A 19,319-nucleotide genomic window follows, 5' to 3' on the forward strand; every position below is an offset into this window, starting at 1 on the left:
TGGCGACCGTAGTTATAAGTATTTTCAGGAGGATTCGACGGTAAGTCTGCTGCTGTCGTCGTGCTGATAGGATTATCCATTGCTGCTAGCAGTGGTGATTTGATACATAAGCTCACTACCAAGTTAAGTGGGTCAGGTAGGCAGTGTTACCGTGTGAACTGTAGGGCACTGTAGGCCGTGGATCGAACCCGTTCAATCATCACAGCTCTTAGGAAAATAGTCCGCAAGTGAATTTAGCAAGGTCCACGTAGCACCTAGTTAATGTGGTGCAATGGCGATGGTAGGAGTGGAGTAAAAGTGAGCTGAGCTTGTGGCAGCTGTGCTGTATTCAAATATTAACAACGTGGATTCACTACTACCTCTTACCGTTAGGACTGAGCTATTTACAGTTAAAATACGTAGCAGTAAGCGCAAAGGCGTGACAGCTACAAGTCCGTATTGGTTTTATACATACGGAATAAGGAAGCGGATCATTCCTTCAGTGGAGGGGGTTAAAACAACCGAGTCAGTTGAGAACATACCCCATTTACTGATGGAAAGACTCGGCGGTTCGGTCGCATGTCGCGACCGTGACAGGACTTACCAAGTTTGTAGAATAATGGCTGCAATAAAAGTGTTTTATATAAACTTGTAGTTTCAAGAAAATTTTAAATTTAAAATTCTGTTGTAGACAAATATACCACAATTGGTAAGTTCAAGACGACAACCTGCAAAGCAGCAAAAGAAAGTCCAATAGTAGGAGTTAAACAAGTAATACTTGGTTTAATAAACATTTCTATTAGGCACGAAATACAGCAGCATAAGATGGAGTCGAATAGTAACAAGCAAGACGAAAACATTACAAGGTCAGACCCAGAATTAGGGACCATTGATACTGTTGTAGGGTTGGAAAATCTTATAGATGGACCCACACCCATAAGACAGGAGGAACGGGAAGTGAAACCAAAGGTAGTGAAAAGTGAACCCAATGTATCTGTGGATGCAAGTCACAAGGGAGAGGATATGGAATTAACAAGTTTGTTAAATAGGATGATGGCGCAAATTCGAGAAGGGAATGCTAGTTTGAAAGCAAAAATGGCTAGTCATATATCCCAATTGGATGACAAACTATCTGGTAAAATAAAAGCCAATTTAGATATTTTGAATACGCAAAGCCAACGTATCACAGAGGTAAACAAATCAGCATAATGCATTAGGGCTGAAATAACAAATGTTCAGAGAAAAGTCACATAAATAGAGAAAAGATTTGATACCGAAATTCAGAGAATAGAGAAATCAGTGGAACCTTTGGTTAGTGAAAAATTAGAACCGATAATTGAAAGTAAATTACAGGTGATAGTACCAGTTGTAAAGAAAGAGATTGTTAAAGAAACAGCAGCTGATATTGAAACACTGCGCAGTACCATGTTGAGTTTTGATGCATGTGTGCAGGAGCAGGAAAATACACTGCGTAATGAGATAAATTTGTTAAGTCAGCAAGTTCAGAATCAGACGTTTCTTAACTGTAGTGGTATCCCATTGGTAATGCAAAAATCGGAAATACTGAGTAGGGAGGAAAAATACGATCCTCAAAAGAAGCAAGGTGGATGGCATCCAATGGATTTTATAAAAAATTGTGAACGTGCCTTACCAACAGACACATCGGATAAAGAAAAAATTAATTTAGCAATAGATGCTTCAGCAGGTCATGCTAAACGTTGGGGATTGAATTTGGATATCGACAATTTGAAGTTTACAGACTTCAAAGAAAAGTTCCTTGAGGAATTCTGGAGCACACAACAGAGAGATGGGTTGTGGAGAGAATTCGTTGTCGCCAGAATGCCAGAACATGGGCGTGGGCTCATGAAAAAATACTGTGAAGGATGGTTCAAGCGTTTGGAGTATCTTAAAGATCGTAGATCAGAATCGGAGATAGTGTGAGAGTTGTGGAAAAAGCTACCTGACGATTCAAAGCGTTATGTAGGAGGCACTCATCGAACATTCAATGAATTTTTAGAAAAAATCGAGAATGAAGATAGGTGGCGTGAAACTAGAGAGTTTCGAGGTTTCATAAATCAGAATGGAATAATAAAAGGTGGTAGGAATGAACCGCAAATTAACATGATGAGAGGAAGAGGTCAAGGAGGTAACTCTCAGCGAGGGAGAGGACACTATCAGGGAAACAGGAAGCATTATCAAAATCAGGAAAAATAAATACCGCGCAGGTCAAGGGCCTAACGCGCGCGGAATGAAAGAAATGGCCCAAATATAGGGAAGATCGGAGTAGTCAGTACTATAGTAGGATAGTGCGTCGTTCGCCTGAAGAGCAGTTACATAAACGAATCTTTGCGAAGTATAATGCAGGGATACAAACAGAGGAGAGAGAGCAGGGAGGAATTATTAAGGGAAATGAAGTAGGAAAAGAATATCGGTCGGATGTGAAGGCCCACGTGAATGAAATAAGTACAATTCGAGGTGAGAGTGACGAATTGATGAAGGAAGAGTCAGAGAAGGCGTTGTTTGACGGTAGGGATGGCAACTATGCAGAGAGGCAAGGGCAAGGGAGGAGTGATGTGACTTATGGTAAAAGGTTCGTACGAATAGTCGACGAATCGCATCGAGAAGTAATTAAAGAGGAAAGGATGGATAAGAAAAAGGGGCATAGTGCAGAGACGCATGCCAATTCAGAAATTACCTCGTATGCAGAATATGTACATCAGCTCAAAAGACAGCCAGCACAATTAGAAAGATATTCCACTCAAGTGATTAATTTGGACCCGAATATGACAGTGTTAGAGAGCCGTACCGATTATGATGTGTACCTAGTGATAGCAAGAGTACATGACTCTGATGAAGATTCTTTTAAAGAAATTAGAGAAAGTGTATCTAACCAAGAGAAAGAGTGTTGTGATCCCTGTAGTACTGAAGCAAATGAGTTGAGTGAGACTGGAATTCCATTAGTAGGAGAAAATAATGAAAGTAAGAGTGGCGAATGCACTATCCAACAAAGGGAAAGTAGAGAAATGGATTATAATTTGCGAGAATTATTTGAACCCGAAGAAGGTCATATTTCTAAAGAGGAGGAATTATCGTCAGACTCATCAGAAAGCATCCAGGGAGAAAAAGAAGTAGAGGAAGTTTCCGATTCCGCAACCTAGAGTTCAGGCATGACAGATTCGAATGAGAACGAGATGGCATTAAAAAACCTAGACGAAGGACTATTGGAAAAAGTGGTGAAAGAATTTAGGATGAAAAGGAGAAAGAAACCTCCAGATGGAATGGTCAGTATAAAAACCGGAAAAATAATATGGCAAGACTTGGTGGTGGAAAAGGATTTATTATGGGAAGATAAAGAAAGTATGAAAGAGGACAGTTGGATGCAAACAATCCTACCCATTAATGTATGTGGGTACGATTTATATGTATTGTTGGATACGGGTGCTCAAATAAGTGCTATTTCGCACGCATTTTTTGAGATGATCAAAGAGCAACGAGGAGTAGTCATGATACCAGTAACGGGTGTTAAAGTGATAGGGGCGACAGGGAAATGTAGTAAACCTGTTAAACATCAAGTGATGATGGAATTTAAGATAAAAAACAAGCTTATTTCGAATGCATTTTTAGTAGTTCCAGAGCTCAGCGCCAAGATCATTTTAGGCATTGACTGGTTAATAAAACAGAAAGTAATTATAGATTGTGACAAAGGAATAATAGTTTGTAAAGTTGATAGTGCGGTATTAGAAATACCATTTGAATCATCTAGAGTAATGGAAGAGAACCAGCTGAGATGGGTAGAATTTAGAGATGATCATGATTCGAGAACAGGTCAAAAATTCGATGGGTTTCTGGTGAGGCAACAGATAGTTCAGATTATGGATTGGGAGTATCCATATTTCAGGAGGTAGTGATAGATGGGGATAAAACTCATAGACAAATAACATTTGCGAGTAGAACCATGTCTAAGTATGAAAGAAACTATACAGTTTCAGCGAAGGAGGCTTTAGCTATAGTATGGGGTTTTAGGAAATTTCAACTTTTCTTATGGGGACATAAGACTGTGGTCCATACAGACCACAAAGCTTTAATATTTTTGAAGGACTGCAGATTGTAACATAACAGGTTGACCAGATGGGCGCTGTTTTTACAACAATTTTATATAGAGATCAAGTATGTTAAAGGGAAAGAACATGCAGTACCGGATGCTTTGTCGAGATTACCGGAAGGATGTGAGACACTAGAAAGTGTAAAGAATAGGGAAGATGTTTTTGAGGTGAATTACTTCAAAAAATCGGAAGGAAGAAAAAAAATTAGGGAAATAAACCTGATGAAGTATTATAAATAGTAGCAGTAGATATCTTTGGACCATTACGAAAACCATGGGGGGTTTTGTGTACATATTTGTAGCAGTTGAACTTTTCTCAAGGTATATAAAGCTATATCCCTTGAGAAAAGCTACTGCCAGAGCTGTCTATGATAAAATGGTGTGTGATTAATTTGTGAAAGTAGGGAAGCCAAAGAGAATACTATCAGATAATGGTGTTCAGTTTTGCTCAAAAATGTGGAAGGATGGGATAACTGAGAAACAGGTAGAAGTGGTACATATCTCAGCTTATCACCCATCAAGCAATCCGGCAGCAAGATATATGCGTGAGATAGGTCGGTTATTTAGGACGTACTGCCATAGTAACCACAAGAAGTGGGGCATGTATGTGAGTGAATTCGAAGAAATCATGAATTCATTAACAAACGAGAGTACTGGATTTACTCCAGAAGAAATCCTGAAAAAGACAAGAAGTAAAAGTCTAGTAGAAGACCTACTAGAATTCCCAGATAGAGTTGAATTAGATTGTTGTTGTTGTTGTTGTCTTCAGTCCTGAGACTGGTTTGATGCAGCTCTCCATGCTACTCTATCCTGTCCAAGCTTCTTCATCTCCCAGTACCTACTGCAGCCTACATCCTTCTGAATCTGCTTAGTGTATTCATCTCTTGGTCTCCCCCTACGATTTTTACCCTCCACGCTGCCTTCCAATACTAAATTGGTGATCCCTTGATGCCTCAGAACATGTCCTACCAACCGATCCCTTCTTCTGGTCTAGTTGTGCCACAAACTTCTCTTCTCCCCAATCCTATTCAATACTTCCTCATTAGTTATGTGATCTACCCATCTAATCTCCAGCATTCTTCTGTAGCACCACATTTCAAAAGCTTCTGTTCTCTTCTTGTCCAAACTATTTACTGTCCATGTTTCACTTCCATACATGGCTACACTCCATACAAATACTTTCAGAAATGACTTCCTGACACTTAAATCTATACTCGATGTTAACAAATTTCTCTTCTTCAGAAACGCTTTCCTTGCCATTGCCAGTCTAAATTTTATATCCTCTCTACTTCGGCCATCATCAGTTATTTTGCTCCCCAAATAGCAAAACTTCTTTACTACTTTAAGTGTCTCATTTCCTAATCTAATACCCTCAGCATCACCCGACTTAATTCGACTACAATCCATAATCCTCGTTTTGCTTTTGTTGATGTTCATTTTATATCCTCCCTTCAAGACACCATCCATTCCGTTCAACTGCTCTTCCAAGTCCTCTGCTATCTCTGACAGAATTACAATGTCATCGGCGAACCTCAAAGTTTTTATTTCTTCTCCATGGATTTTAATACCTACTCCGAATTTTTCTTTTGTTTCCTTTACTGCTTGCTCAATATACAGATTGAATAACATCGGGGAGAGGTTACAGCCCTGTCTTACTCCCTTCCCAACCACTGCTTCCCTTTCATGTCCCTCGACTCTTATAACTGCCATCTGGTTTCTGTACAAATTGTAAATAGCCTTTCGCTCCCTGTATTTTACCCCTGCCACCTATAGAATTTGAAGAGAGTATTCCAGTCAACATTGTCAAAAGCTTTCTCTAAGTGTACAAATGCTAGAAACGTAGGTTTGCCTTTCCTTAATCTTTCTTCTAAGATAAGTCGTAAGGTCAGTATTGCCTCACGTGTTCCAGTATTTCTACGGAATCCAAACTGATCTTCCCCGAGGTCGGCTTCTACTAGTTTTTCCATTCGTCTGTAAAGAATTCGTGTTAGTATTTTGCAGCTGTGGCTTATTAAACTGATTGTTCGGTAATTTTCACATCTGTCAACAACAACGAATTAGATTATGATAGTAAAAAGAACTTAGTAAAAGACAAGATGAGAAAACAATCAGATGCGAGAATTCGTCGGCACGACGAAAAAGTAAGGAATCCTAAATTCAAAATAGGTGATCTCATTCTTGTAAAAACACATGAAAAGTCAAGTGAAATTAATAACGAGATCTGCAAATTTAAATATATATATATATATATATATATAATGGACCATTTAAAATAGTGTCCATACACAATGTGAATGCTTATTATTTAGAGTACCCATTAACAGGCAAACGCCTGGGAGTGAGAAACATAGTGGATCTCAAAAGGTATGAACCACGAATTCTACCAGATTGAAAATAAATATATAAATAAATATTAAAGTAAACCAATATGTAAATAGTTTTGTTTCTTTTGTTCTATGTGAAAGGTAAATGTTCATTAAAATGTATTGCAGTATTCTAATGAAACCTCTAGTTTAAGTAGAGACTAAACAGACTGGGAAAGACTGAGCTTCTAAGAAAGCCTTAATAGATGTGTAAATAAGTGTTGTGGAAGAGGTAGAAAAGTGAGGAGGTAAAGTGAAAATGATGGGCTACACAGTAATAGGCGCATAACATGTGTTTTACTTGCCTGAGATAAAAGAAGTGTATTTAAAACTTTGTAAAAATGATGTTTAAAGTGTACTGTGTTTAGAAGTAAGAAAATTGGAAAGAATATATGTAAATCATTTATGTAATGTTTAGCAGGAAAGAGAGAAAGAATTGGTGTTTAATTTTAAATATGTAATATAAGTCTCGAGGTGTATCAGTAAGAAAGGGAAAACCCTTGGTAAAAAGCTTAACGAACATTTCAGATTCATTATAGGAGAGACTTCTTATTGAATTATCACTGTAAGATACTTCAATAAGAAGTGGGGCATGTGTAACAGAACTGAAATGATGGTGGGCTGACAGTAATTTGGAGCCCGCGCGTCGGAAACGGGCGCGCTTGTGTGAGACTGTCAGGGAGTGCACCCTGATGCCATCTATTGGCGAAACTGGGAATTAGCGCTACCTGTCAGACAATGCACTAAGCTCTCGGAGTCAAATGTATTCTTTTTCTTGGTAATTATAAGTTATTACTGTATAATTTAATGTTGTAGAGCGCTAGTAGTAAATCATTATGACTGGTATGAACTCCAGGGTAATAAATATAAATATTCTTAAATACTAAATGATTTCGGTAAAAAGGTGGTAGGGGGACGCCCCCACTCTTGGTGATATGAGCGTAGCTAGAGGTAGCTGGAGACACAGGGTCTGAACAATGGAATGGCCTGGGGAGTGTTGACGTGATCGGACGTGCGTAACTGTGCTCACGCAAAAGTGATTGTGCAACAGAGAAGAGGCGAATATCGTCGCCATTTTTGGAGCAAACCGCGACGAATGGTTGTTGAAGCCGCCTCTATGCCACTGGGGCTGATTGTAAGAGTTCCTGCGCCCAGATTTTATGGCGGACGTGCAGTAGCTTATACGAGTGCTACAGCTCGTAGTTCCAGCCGCCATTAAGGGCATGAGGCGTGAAGAGCTGCGTTAGCCACATGCATCTCACCACCAGCACCGACACGTCTACCCAAGGCAAGACTGCTTGCAATTGTTAAGTCGAACTTTGTATGCACGTAAAAGGAGAATACCAGTTTTCTTTTATGCAAGTGCAGAGGACAGAATATAGTAAGGAGTAAAATTACGATGCATGTTGTTCATTGTAAAGTGTAGTAACCTCAAACATAGTATAGTGAAATCAGACTGAGGCCACCATCGCCTCTTTCATTTACAATTCTTATGGTTGTAGAATACTTTAGCGTATAAGAATGTTGAAAAGAGCAATGTTCACACCAGAATGAGTCGCCTATTTATTGTTAATTAAATTTTTCTGAGTAACCTTTCAAGTAAAGTCACTTAACTAATTCTGTATCAATTGTCCAAAGAGTAATATCCAAAATCATTAAATAAGTTGAAGGATTGAATTTTGTTAACCCAAGTTGCATAAACTGTCTTGGTAGTTATTACCAAGCCAACTCACAGAAATTGAGAGAGTATTTGCTTTCTAGAATCATCTAAAATGATCAGAAATAGTAATATTCAGAATTAAGTTTAAATTCAACTCAAGCCATTTCACTTTGAAATGAGCCAAAAATTGATTTATTCTTTTGCTCCTTCAGAGCTGGCGACCGTAGTTATAATTATTTTCAGGAGGATTCGACGGTAAGTCTGCTGCTGTCGTCGTGCTGATAGGATTATCCACTGCTGCTAGCAGTGGTGATTTGATACATAAGCTCACTACCAAGTTAAGTGGATCAGGTAGGCAGTGTTACCGTGTGAACAGTAGGGCACTGTAGGCCATGGATCGAACCCGTTCAATCATCACAGCTCTTAGGAAAATAGTCCGGTTAGGAGTGTACTAATCATTAGGTAAATACTGGCGAGTAACTGTCAAAAATGTATACGCAAGTGAATTTAGCAAGGTCCACGTAGCACCTAGTTAATGTGGTGCAATGGCGAGGGTAGGAGTGGAGTAAAAGTGAGCTGAGCTTGTGGCAGCTGTGCTGTATTCAAATATTAACAACGTGGATTCACTACTACCTCTTACCATTAGGACTGAGCTATTTACAGTTAAAATACGTAGCAGTAAGCGCAAAGGCGTGACAGCTACAAGTCCGTATTGGTTTTATACATACGGAATTAGGAAGCGGATCATTCCGTCAGTGGAGGGGGTTAAAACAACCGAGTCAGTTGAGAACATACCCCATTTACTGATGGAAAGATTCGGCGGTTCGGTCGCAAGTTGTTGCATCGCGTTTTAGTACCTGAATATTGTAAAATGGCGTAGTCTACTTCCGCCGCCGAGCAGTGTGTCAGCAGCGCGCAAGTAGCTGCATTACTGCATTTACTAGGCAGTCTTGTATTTTAATAACCGTTTAAATTTTGTTTCCATTTGTTTGTGCTCTCTGTAGATTAGTTCAGACGTTCTTTGCACAACACTTTTTAGCATGGATAGGGACTGCAACTGCTGTGTTCGGATGCAGGCTGAGTTGGCATCCCTTCGCTCCCAGCTTCAGGCAGTGTTGGCTTCGGTCACTCAGCTTAATGCTGTTGCCAATGGGCATCACTATGGGGGTCCAGATGGGGATTTGTCGGGGACGGCCAGCTCGTCCCACGCATCCCCCGATTGGACTATGACTGTGGCTGCCCGGGACACTGCCCACATTGAGGCTGATCCCTCACCTGTGGTAGAGTGGGAGGTCGTCTGGAGGTGTGGCAGGGGGCGAAAGACATTCCGGAGGGCTGAACGGAAGGCCTCTCCAGTTTGTCTGACGAACCAGTTTCAGGAGGAGAAGGAGGAGATTAGTGTTTAACGTCCCGTCGACAACGAGGTCATTAGAGACGGAGCGCAAGCTCAGGTGAGGGAAGGATGGGGAAGGATATCGGCCGTGCCCTTTCAAAGGAACCATCCCAGCATTTGCCTGAAGTGATTTAGGGAAATCACGGAAAACCCAAATCAGGATGGCCGGAGACAGGATTGAACCGTCGTCCTCCCGAATGCGAGTCCAGTGTGCTAACCACTGCGCCACCTCGCTCGGTGAACCAGTTTCAGGGTCTGTCTCAGGCTGATACTGATCTTCGGCCGGACACGGCTGCTTGTCCTGCTCCAGAGGTTGCCCCTCAGTCTGCAAGATCCGGGCGGTCGCAGAGGGTGGGCTTATTGGTAGTTGGGAGCTCCAACGTCAGGCGAATAATGGGGCCCCTTAGGGATATGGCAGCAAGAGAGGGGAAGAAAACCAATGTGCACTCCGTGTGCATACCGGGGGGAGTCATTCCAGATGTGGGAAGGGTCCTTCCGGATGCCGTGAAGGGTACAGGGTGCACCCATCTGCAGGTGGTCGCTCATGTCGGCACCAATGATGTGTGTCGCTATGTATCGAAGGAAATCCTCACTGGCTTCCGCCGGCTATCTGATTTGGTGAAGACTGCAAGTCTCGCTAGCGGGATGAAAGCAGAGCTCACCACCTGCAGCATCGTCGACAGGACTGACTGCGGATCTTTGGTACAGAGCCGAGTGGAAGGTCTCAATCAGAGACTGAGACGGTTCTGCGACCGTGTGGGCTGCAGATTACTCGACTTGCGCCATAGGGAATGGGGTTTCGGGTTCCGCTGGAAAGGTCGGGAGTCCACTACACGCAACAAGCGGCTACACGGGTAACAGGGGCTGTGTGGAGTGGACTGGGCGGTTTTTTAGGTTAGATGGCCTCGGGCAAGTGCAGAGAGGGCAACAGCCTCAAAGGGTGTGGGGCAAAGTCAGAACATGTGGGGACCAAGCAGCAATCGGTATTGTAATTGTAAACTGTCGAAGCTGCATTGGTAAAGTACCGGAACTTCAAGCGCTGATAGAAAGCACCGAAGCTGAAATCGTTATAGGTACAGAACGCTGGCTGAAGCCAGAGATAAATTCTGCCGAAATTTTTACAAAGGCACAGACGGTGTTTAGAAAGGATAGATTGCATGCAACCGGTGGTGGCGTGTTTGTCGCTGTTAGTAGTAGTTTATCCTGTAGTGAAGTAGAAGTGGATAGTTCCTGTGAATTATTATGGGTGGAGGCTACACTTAACAACCGAGCTAAGTTAATAATTGGCTCCTTCTACCGACCTCCTGACTCAGCAGCATTAGTGGCAGAACAACTGAGAGATAATTTGGAATACATTTCACACAAATTTTCTCAGCATTTTATAGTCTTAGGTGGAGATTTCAATTTACCAGATAGAGACTGGGACACTCAGTTGTTTAGGACGGGTGGTAGGGACAGAGCATCGAGTGACATTTTATGAGTGCACTGTCCGAAAATTACCTCGAGCAATTAAACAGAGAACCGACTCGTGGAGATAACATCTTGGACCTTCTGATAACAAACAGACCCGATCTTTTCGACTCTGCAAGTGCAGAACAGGGAATTGGTGATCATAAGGCCGTTGCAGCATCCCTGAATATGGAAGTTAATAGGAATATAAAAAAAAGGGAGGAAGGTTTATCTGTTTAGCAAGAGTAATGGAAGGCAGATTTCAGACTACCTAACAGATCAAAACGAAAATTTCTGTTCCGACACTGACAATGTAGAGTGTTTATGGAAAAAGTTTAAGGCAATCGTAAAATGCGTTTTAGACAGGTACGTGCCGAGTGACGGGAAAAGCCACCGTGGTTCATCAACAAAGTTAGGAAACTACTGCGAAAGCAAAGAGAGCTTGTGATGTTACACAATGAAAGTGATGTTGTTATTCAATGGAAAGTTGGAAATTGAGATTTAGCTTACTGTTTTATCAATCACAATTGGCGCAAGAATCATGGATTGACCATTGTCATAAAATATTGCATTATGAGATGTGAATAGTTTTTACTTGCAGCTTCGCGTGGCTTGAGGCAATCACAACTAGCGTGCTATTGATTAAGAAATTGCGTTATCGTCTTTCTAATTACTTAGTGATCGTAGATACGATCATACCCGGTTGTGAAGTTATTGTTATGACAAAACAATTTCCTAAGGGACCAGAAAGTTCTTAAGGGCGCAAAAACAACTGTAACATCACACAAAAGGGAAATTCAATATTAAAGCTGATGCAAGAAGACGATAAAACAGTTTTCTTTTTATCAATGTAACACGCACATTGGACTGCTGATTTGGTGTCTGTAATATTAGCAAAATGCATAATTAAAATGAAAATAATACTGAGGAGATAATAGGAATGAGCACTGCTAAATGATTCAGTATTCCCAGAACAAATATTTATTATAACTAAAACATATATCGTACCTTAAGCTTAGTACTACAATGACGGTAGATTTTTATGTCCGTATCATGTCCATTGAGTGCTCTTTTATATAGCCATTGTCTTCTTTGAGTCGCTCGTGCGTCGTCACGGTAAGTTATAACAGTTCTTTACACTTCACTCAAACTTAGACATAACACGTTTTTATACATTTAGTAAAAATTAGATCAGAGTGCCACAAATCTGCGTCCGTCTTACTTGAGAAAAACAGTACAAGTCTTAAGCGCTCAAGGCTTCATTTGTTCTCCAGCGAACAAAATAGTGAAGGATCGCATATCTATCCGTATTTTTCTGTTTATATTGCCGCCCAAAGACGACGAATTACATTATTTAGAAAATTCCACCGTCGCCATACAACGCCTCATTATACATTAATCATTATTTATAAACAAGTACACTCCTGGAAATTGAAATAAGAACACCGTGAATTCATTGTCCCAGGAAGGGGAAACTTTATTGACACATTCCTGGGGTCAGATACATCACATGATCACACTGACAGAACCACAGGCACATAGACACAGTCAACAGAACATGCACAATGTCGGCACTAGTACAGTGTATATCCACCTTTCGCAGCAATGCAGGCTGCTATTCTCCCATGGAGACGATCGTAGAGATGCTGGATGTAGTCCTGTGGAACGGCTTGCCATGCCATTTCCACCTGGCGCCTCAGTTGGACCAGCGTTCGTGCTGGACGTGCAGACCGCGTGAGACGACGCTTCATCCAGTCCCAAACATGCTCAATGGGGGACAGATCCGGAGATCTTGCTGGCCAGGGTAGTTGACTTACACCTTCTAGAGCACGTTGGGTGGCACGGGATACATGCGGACGTGCATTGTCCTGTTGGAACAGCAAGTTCCCTTGCCGGTCTAGGAATGGTAGAACGATGGGTTCGATGACGGTTTGGATGTACCGTGCACTATTCAGTGTCCCCTCGACGATCACCAGTGGTGTACGGCCAGTGTAGGAGATCGCTCCCCACACCAAGATGCCGGGTGTTGGCCCTGTGTGCCTCGGTCGTATGCAGTCCTGATTGTGGCGCTCACCTGCACTGCGCCAAACACGCATACGACCATCATTGGCACCAAGGCAGAAGCGACTCTCATCGCTGAAGACGACACGTCTCCATTCGTCCCTCCATTCACGCCTGTCGCGACACCACTGGAGGCGGGCTGCACGATGTGGGGCGTGAGCGGAAGACGGCCTAACGGTGTGCGGGACCGTAGCCCAGCTTCATGGAGACGGTTGCGAATGGTCCTCGCCGATACCCCAGGAGCAACAGTGTCCCTAATTTGCTGGGACGTGGCGATGCGGTCCCCTACGGCACAGCGGAGGATCCTACGGTCTTGGCGTGCATCCGTGCGTCGCTGCGGTCCGGTCCCAGGTCGACGGGCACGTGCTCCTTCCGCCGACCACTGGCGACAACATCGATGTACTGTGGAGACCTCACGCCCCACGTGTTGAGCAATTCGGCGGTACGTCCACCCGGCCTCCCGCATGCCCACTATACGCCCTCGCTCAAAGTCCGTCAACTGCCATACGGTTCACGTCCACGCTGTCGCGGCATGCTACCAGTGTTAAAGACTGCGATGGAGCTCCGTATGCCACGGCAAACTGGCTGACACTGACGGCGGCGGTGCACAAATGCTGCGCAGCTAGCGCCATTCGACGGCCAACACCGCGGTTCCTGGTGTGTCCGCTGTGCCGTGCGTGTGATCATTGCTTGTACAGCCCTCTCGCAGTGTCCGGAGCAAGTATGGTGGGTCTGACACACCGGTGTCAATGTGTTCTTTTTTCCATTTCCAGGAGTGTATTTTCCTTCTGGCTGAAAGTATTAACTACTCGTATTTGCTGTTTTAATGAAGTCAAAAATAGCGAATATCACATTGCCTCCAATGAGGAGAGAGGAAATGCCGAAGGATTACCACGATCCTCGTGTCCTCATGAGATATTCGTGATTTTTGGTGTGACATTTACAAAATGTTACTGGCGTACTATGTACATAAATTGAAATTACATTTATAAACATATATCAGATATTTATCATTTTTCAAAATAAAGATTTTCATTCTTTGTTCATCAGTCACTTCATTCCATAATACCAAGAATAACATTTATGTGCATATTTAACTTTGGTCCATATTTGCTTATAACAATAAGTGAACGTTCATTTCGCACTGCAGGGGACAGAATTCAGAAATTAATTTCTCTTGAGCTTAACAACTAATACATGAGTACAGTGAGTGCTTATTTTCACAAAACTTGAGTGGACAATGTTCGAGCCTCTGTTGACTCATTGTGGTTCAATTACAGTTTAATAACGTAGCACTGCACTTCGTGATGCTTTCACTTTCTGTGTTAGCTGTCTACGGCGTTCATCATGCAGTAAATCTGTCCTTTCCACTGTGGTGCCAGGAATTCAAGTGGCTTCCCGGGTTTTTATTTACAATATGAAACAGAAGAAATGGAAAATTTTTAGTATAACTTACAACCTATTGGATACATTTGTTAAGGATCGGGACTGCTCTGGAGTTTATGGTCTTCCTATAGTGCACATTCATTTTCTTTGTCCCTCAAGAGACAGGATTATAATTCATTTTAGCAGTGTTCAGGAGTGCCGGTATTAATGGCTTTAAGGCCTGATTAATCTAACAATCTACTTCTCACTCATCTTAACTTCAACTCAAGAAAATTGCTTAATTTACGTATGAAAATGTGGTCACACAAGTGTACAACTGTCTTTCCTCCAGTATGTACGATGGAAATCATGGCGGTTAGCAGTTTAAAGTTTGGATTGTTTCGTCACCCACACGTCAGCCACTCACAGCGGCTGCACAGTGTTGCGTGAGCTCCAATACTCAGTATCCGTTTGCGCTCAGGTTGTAACAGAGCTGCTGGTCGTCGATTGCTCCTTTTTTTTGTGAACTTCGTATCACACGAGTGCATCGATACAAACACCTCGCGCGCGTTTTCCATCGGAGTAGCCGGACACTGAAGCTGCCTCCATACTTCTCTGTCAACTGCCTCTCATGAGGCTCACAGGTAAGTGACGACGAATGTTTTAGCTGTCGCTGCACTTAGAACAACACTGAACTTTGCGTTGCACCTGTTGTCGTAGCCTTGACTTCTTTTTACACTTGCAGTACAACACTACCACTAATATACAGTGAACAGTTATTTTTATTATGCACGCTGCACTTTAGTGTGCATCTTCACACAGCATTCGTGCTTAGTTCCTTCGCCGATAGAGTTCATGTACAAAACAATCAATTTTGCAGGTTTCCTCCATTGGTACAGAAAGACTTATATTCTACTATTTACAAAAGATCACTTACGAGCTAATATTTACAATTAATGGTCACTCCTTTTGTTAAGACCAGTGAACAACTGCTTTATGATTGGACTCTTTATATCTCAAGGTTTACTTTCACTAGTGAAAACTACAGGTTTCGCAACACTCGTTGCATTTATTCTTTAGTGCACCCAAGATCATTTTCTACTGCCACGCAGCATATCTACTACTAAACGAGTACGCATTTAACGCTGAATCTTTTTTTTTGTGCTTTCCTTTGTGCTTGCCAATTTTTTTTTTATATTTGAGGGCAGACTGGATAACAATAGGTCTCCCTCTTCGCTTCATGTACTCAGCAATCGTTCTCTGTTAAAAAAAAATAGGGTAACGCGTGTCTACTATTTTTCGCATGAATGGAATTACCGACAGTTCATCGGGTTTACGCAACCGGTCCATAACAAACATTACCAAAGATAGCGAAGTTCATCACGCTACGTGTCTCATTTCTCATAAGCACTGCTTTGCCTCGAAGCACACGTGCCTTTTACAAGTCGACCCTTGGTCTGGGTTAATGAACCAGGATCAAAAGGAACGGGCACAAGGAAAATGGCTTTCATAAGAGGAGTGTCTTAGGAGACATTTTTTGCAATAAAATCTGCATGTAAATAAAATTATCATAATAAACATAGGCACACATATAAATTTCAACCTCTTTCATTACAGCATGCTTTGCTACTTCTACGTCTTACTCTGGTTATAGTCAGTATTAAGTTTAAATATCACTGCATTGCTTGTTCTATAGATTAGCCTTCAATTAGGGTATTGAATGGTCGCTAGATTACACTACAAATCTTCTGAATATCCTTACTTGGACTTATTTATGATACAGGGGGCTTGCTGTGTGGTTTTTTAGTACCTTGATTCTACTGAAATCTTTTCGTCAGCTAACATTCCTCATATACTCTTTACATTGGGGATCAGATCACAGGGAAATAGTTTACTTTCATAGCAATTACTGGCCTCGTGGGGTACTTACGCTACATTATTGATGCTTCATGGTTTGCCTCTATTTGTACTGTATTTCACCTAACTTAATTTACTACAGCTTATTGTCTCCTTGCGTGAACACATGTGGGTTGCCACTTGTTTTTCCATTTAACAGCACGCTTTAACTGAACTTTAAGCTATTTCTTCTACTCCTGTCCACTGTCTGGACTGTTTGAACATGTACCTTTTTTTTAAGCAGGTAATTTGGGCTTTTACAACAGAACTTCAAGTACTTACATTACTAAAAATAAATCTATAAATCTTCTAGTACCTTGAGAGAAGTGCTTATTTACGCATCCTCCTCCATTTCTCACCTTTACATATTTATATAGATCCTGGCAATCACCTCGCAAGCACATTATTTTTATACTAACTTAAAGCTAAATTGAAATTATTTGTGCAACCTTAATTTCCTGCTTCAGCTTGTTGAAGAAATATCAGTTCATGTCCATCACTATAAACAATTTTTCCATACATAGCATTTAATACTTAAAGTTTACATATAGTAGCCGTTACCATGTAGTCAGCGCGCTGTTCAACACAATACTTATCATTAACAATTCACACAAGGAAATTTCCAGTAAGCAAGAATTCATTTCCACGACAGTATTTAACCACTACCATTATAAAATTTCTTTAAGTCTTGGTGGTGAAATAAGCATTTTACTCTCCCCGTAGCCGGGCCAGTTAATAAATAACTCCCTATGTGCGGTTTCCTTAAAATAAGGTAAGGACCTTGGTACATATGTTGCCACTTGCGATTTTTCTTGCATATTAAGGATGGCTTGAAATGAGTCTTAAGTAATACCTTTTCACCTACATGGTAATTTACAACTTTGTTTACTTTTTTATCATAGCCTTTCTTCCTTAAATGAGCATTGGTGGTAATGGAACTTAAAGCTTCTCGAATTTTGACATCTAGATCTACCTCAGGGCTAGGTATCTTGGGAAGAGGATCAACCCACTCATTCTGTTCCTTCTTTCGAGATATCATCTCGTGTGGAGTAAAACCTGTGGAAGTGTGTGGCAAATTATTAACTATCTCCTCAAAAGGTGTCACAAAATCAACCCAACGAGTTTGCTTGTCTGGAATGTACGTCCGAACAAATCTGTTAAACTCCTTGAAGATCCGCTGAGTCAAATTCGACTGAGGCCTAAAACGTGATATTAAGATCTGTTTGACATTGTGATGGGCCAAAAACTCACGCCATTTGCGGCAAGTGAAGTTGGATGCGTTATCTGAAAGTATAGATTCGGGGACTCCGAATCGAGGGAAATAGTCATTTTCAAGACAGCGCATAATAGGCGGAGCACAAGATGTCTTCATAACATTCATTCGAACGTATTTTGTGAAGTTGTCGAGAACAGCAACGAGGTATTTCACACCTCCCCTACCCATCGGTAGAGGGCCAGCCTGGTCAATGCTAATGAGCTGATTAGGTCTTTCTGCGATGATCGGATTCAATGGAATTAAAGTAGGAATATTCAGAGCTTTCGCCTTTTGCCAGATGATACAGAATTTTAGCAACTTGTGTATCCGACGATGTAGGTTGGGCACATAACAGTAAGTAGCAATCTTCTTTTTACACTTCTCTGGACCATAGTGGCCCCAAGAAATGTGGGTATACCACAAAAGATGTTCGACAAAACTGCTAGGTATACAAACAAGCCAGTTGTCTGATGACACAGAGGTACGATGAAATAATACCTGATTATGAATCTTGAAGAATTTGGACAACTTATGGTTTGGATTTTCTTGAAGAAGTCTGATTACTTTTCCCCATTAAGGATCTGTGCTCTGTAGTGTCTGGATTTGCTTGCACAGTTCCAAGAAATATTTCCTATGAATGGGATCCTGCATAAGAAGAACTTTGTAATTCTACATCTATTCTACCAACCCACTTGTCTCAGGTAGACCTTCTGGTGAACGAGAAAGTGCGTCTGCAATAACGTTATCCTTGCCCTTTATATACACAATATCAAAGTCGTATTCTTGCAAAAATAAACACCACCTGGTCAGGCACGGATGTTGTAATTTACAGGTCAAAAGATACGAAAGTGCTTGATGGTCCGTAAATACTTTTATATTTCTGCCAAAAATGTAATAATTAAACCTCTTGAAGGCCCAAATAACTGCAAGTGCCTCCAGCTCAGTAACTGAATAGGACTTTTCACATTCTGTTAAGACCCTACTCGCAAAACTAATCACTCTGATCTGCTCTGTTTCGTCTACTAATTCAATCTGAAACAAACAAGATCCAATTCCAACAAACGAAGCGTCTGAGGTGATACAAAATTCTTTGTCCATTTGTGGATGACAGAGAATGGTATTGTTTAAAACACCATCTTTAATTGCCTGAAAAGCTTTCTGACACTCTGGTGTCCAAATCCAATGCGTACTTTTCTTCAGAAGATTGTGCAAAGCGGGATTGTTCATTACTTGACCACACAGAAATCGTCGAAAGAAAGACGAAAGACCGAGAAATCCTCTTAGTTGCCTCTTAGTTACCGGTGTAGAGAATTTCTTAATCGAAGACAACTTTTCCGGGTCGGGTTTAATCCCTTCAGGTGTAATCACATGACCTAAAACCTTTACCTCACCTTTTCCAAATTTTGACTTTTTCAGATTTGCTGTAACACCATGTTCTTGAAAGCTCTGAAACACCTTTCGTCGAATAGCTAAATTATCTTCCCAGTTCTTAGTGGCTATCAACACGTCATCTACATAAACAGTTACCTCGTCCAGAAATTCAGGTCCTAACACAAAATCGAGAGCAGAAATAAATATTCCCGAGCTTACATTTAAACTAAAAGGCATGACCTTAAACTGATATGAGCGGCTGGCAAATATAAAAGCAGTATATTTTCTGGATTCCTTGGCCAATTTCACCTGCCAATAGCTACTTCTTAAATCAAGCGTACTCAAAAATCTAATGCCATGAAATTTTTGCAAGTGCTCCTCAAGTGCTTCAGGCCGAGTCCTTATCGTTACAATTATTTTGTTTA

This window comes from Schistocerca cancellata, chromosome 5, assembly GCF_023864275.1.
Source record: "Schistocerca cancellata isolate TAMUIC-IGC-003103 chromosome 5, iqSchCanc2.1, whole genome shotgun sequence".
Lineage (NCBI taxonomy): Eukaryota > Metazoa > Arthropoda > Insecta > Orthoptera > Acrididae > Schistocerca > Schistocerca cancellata.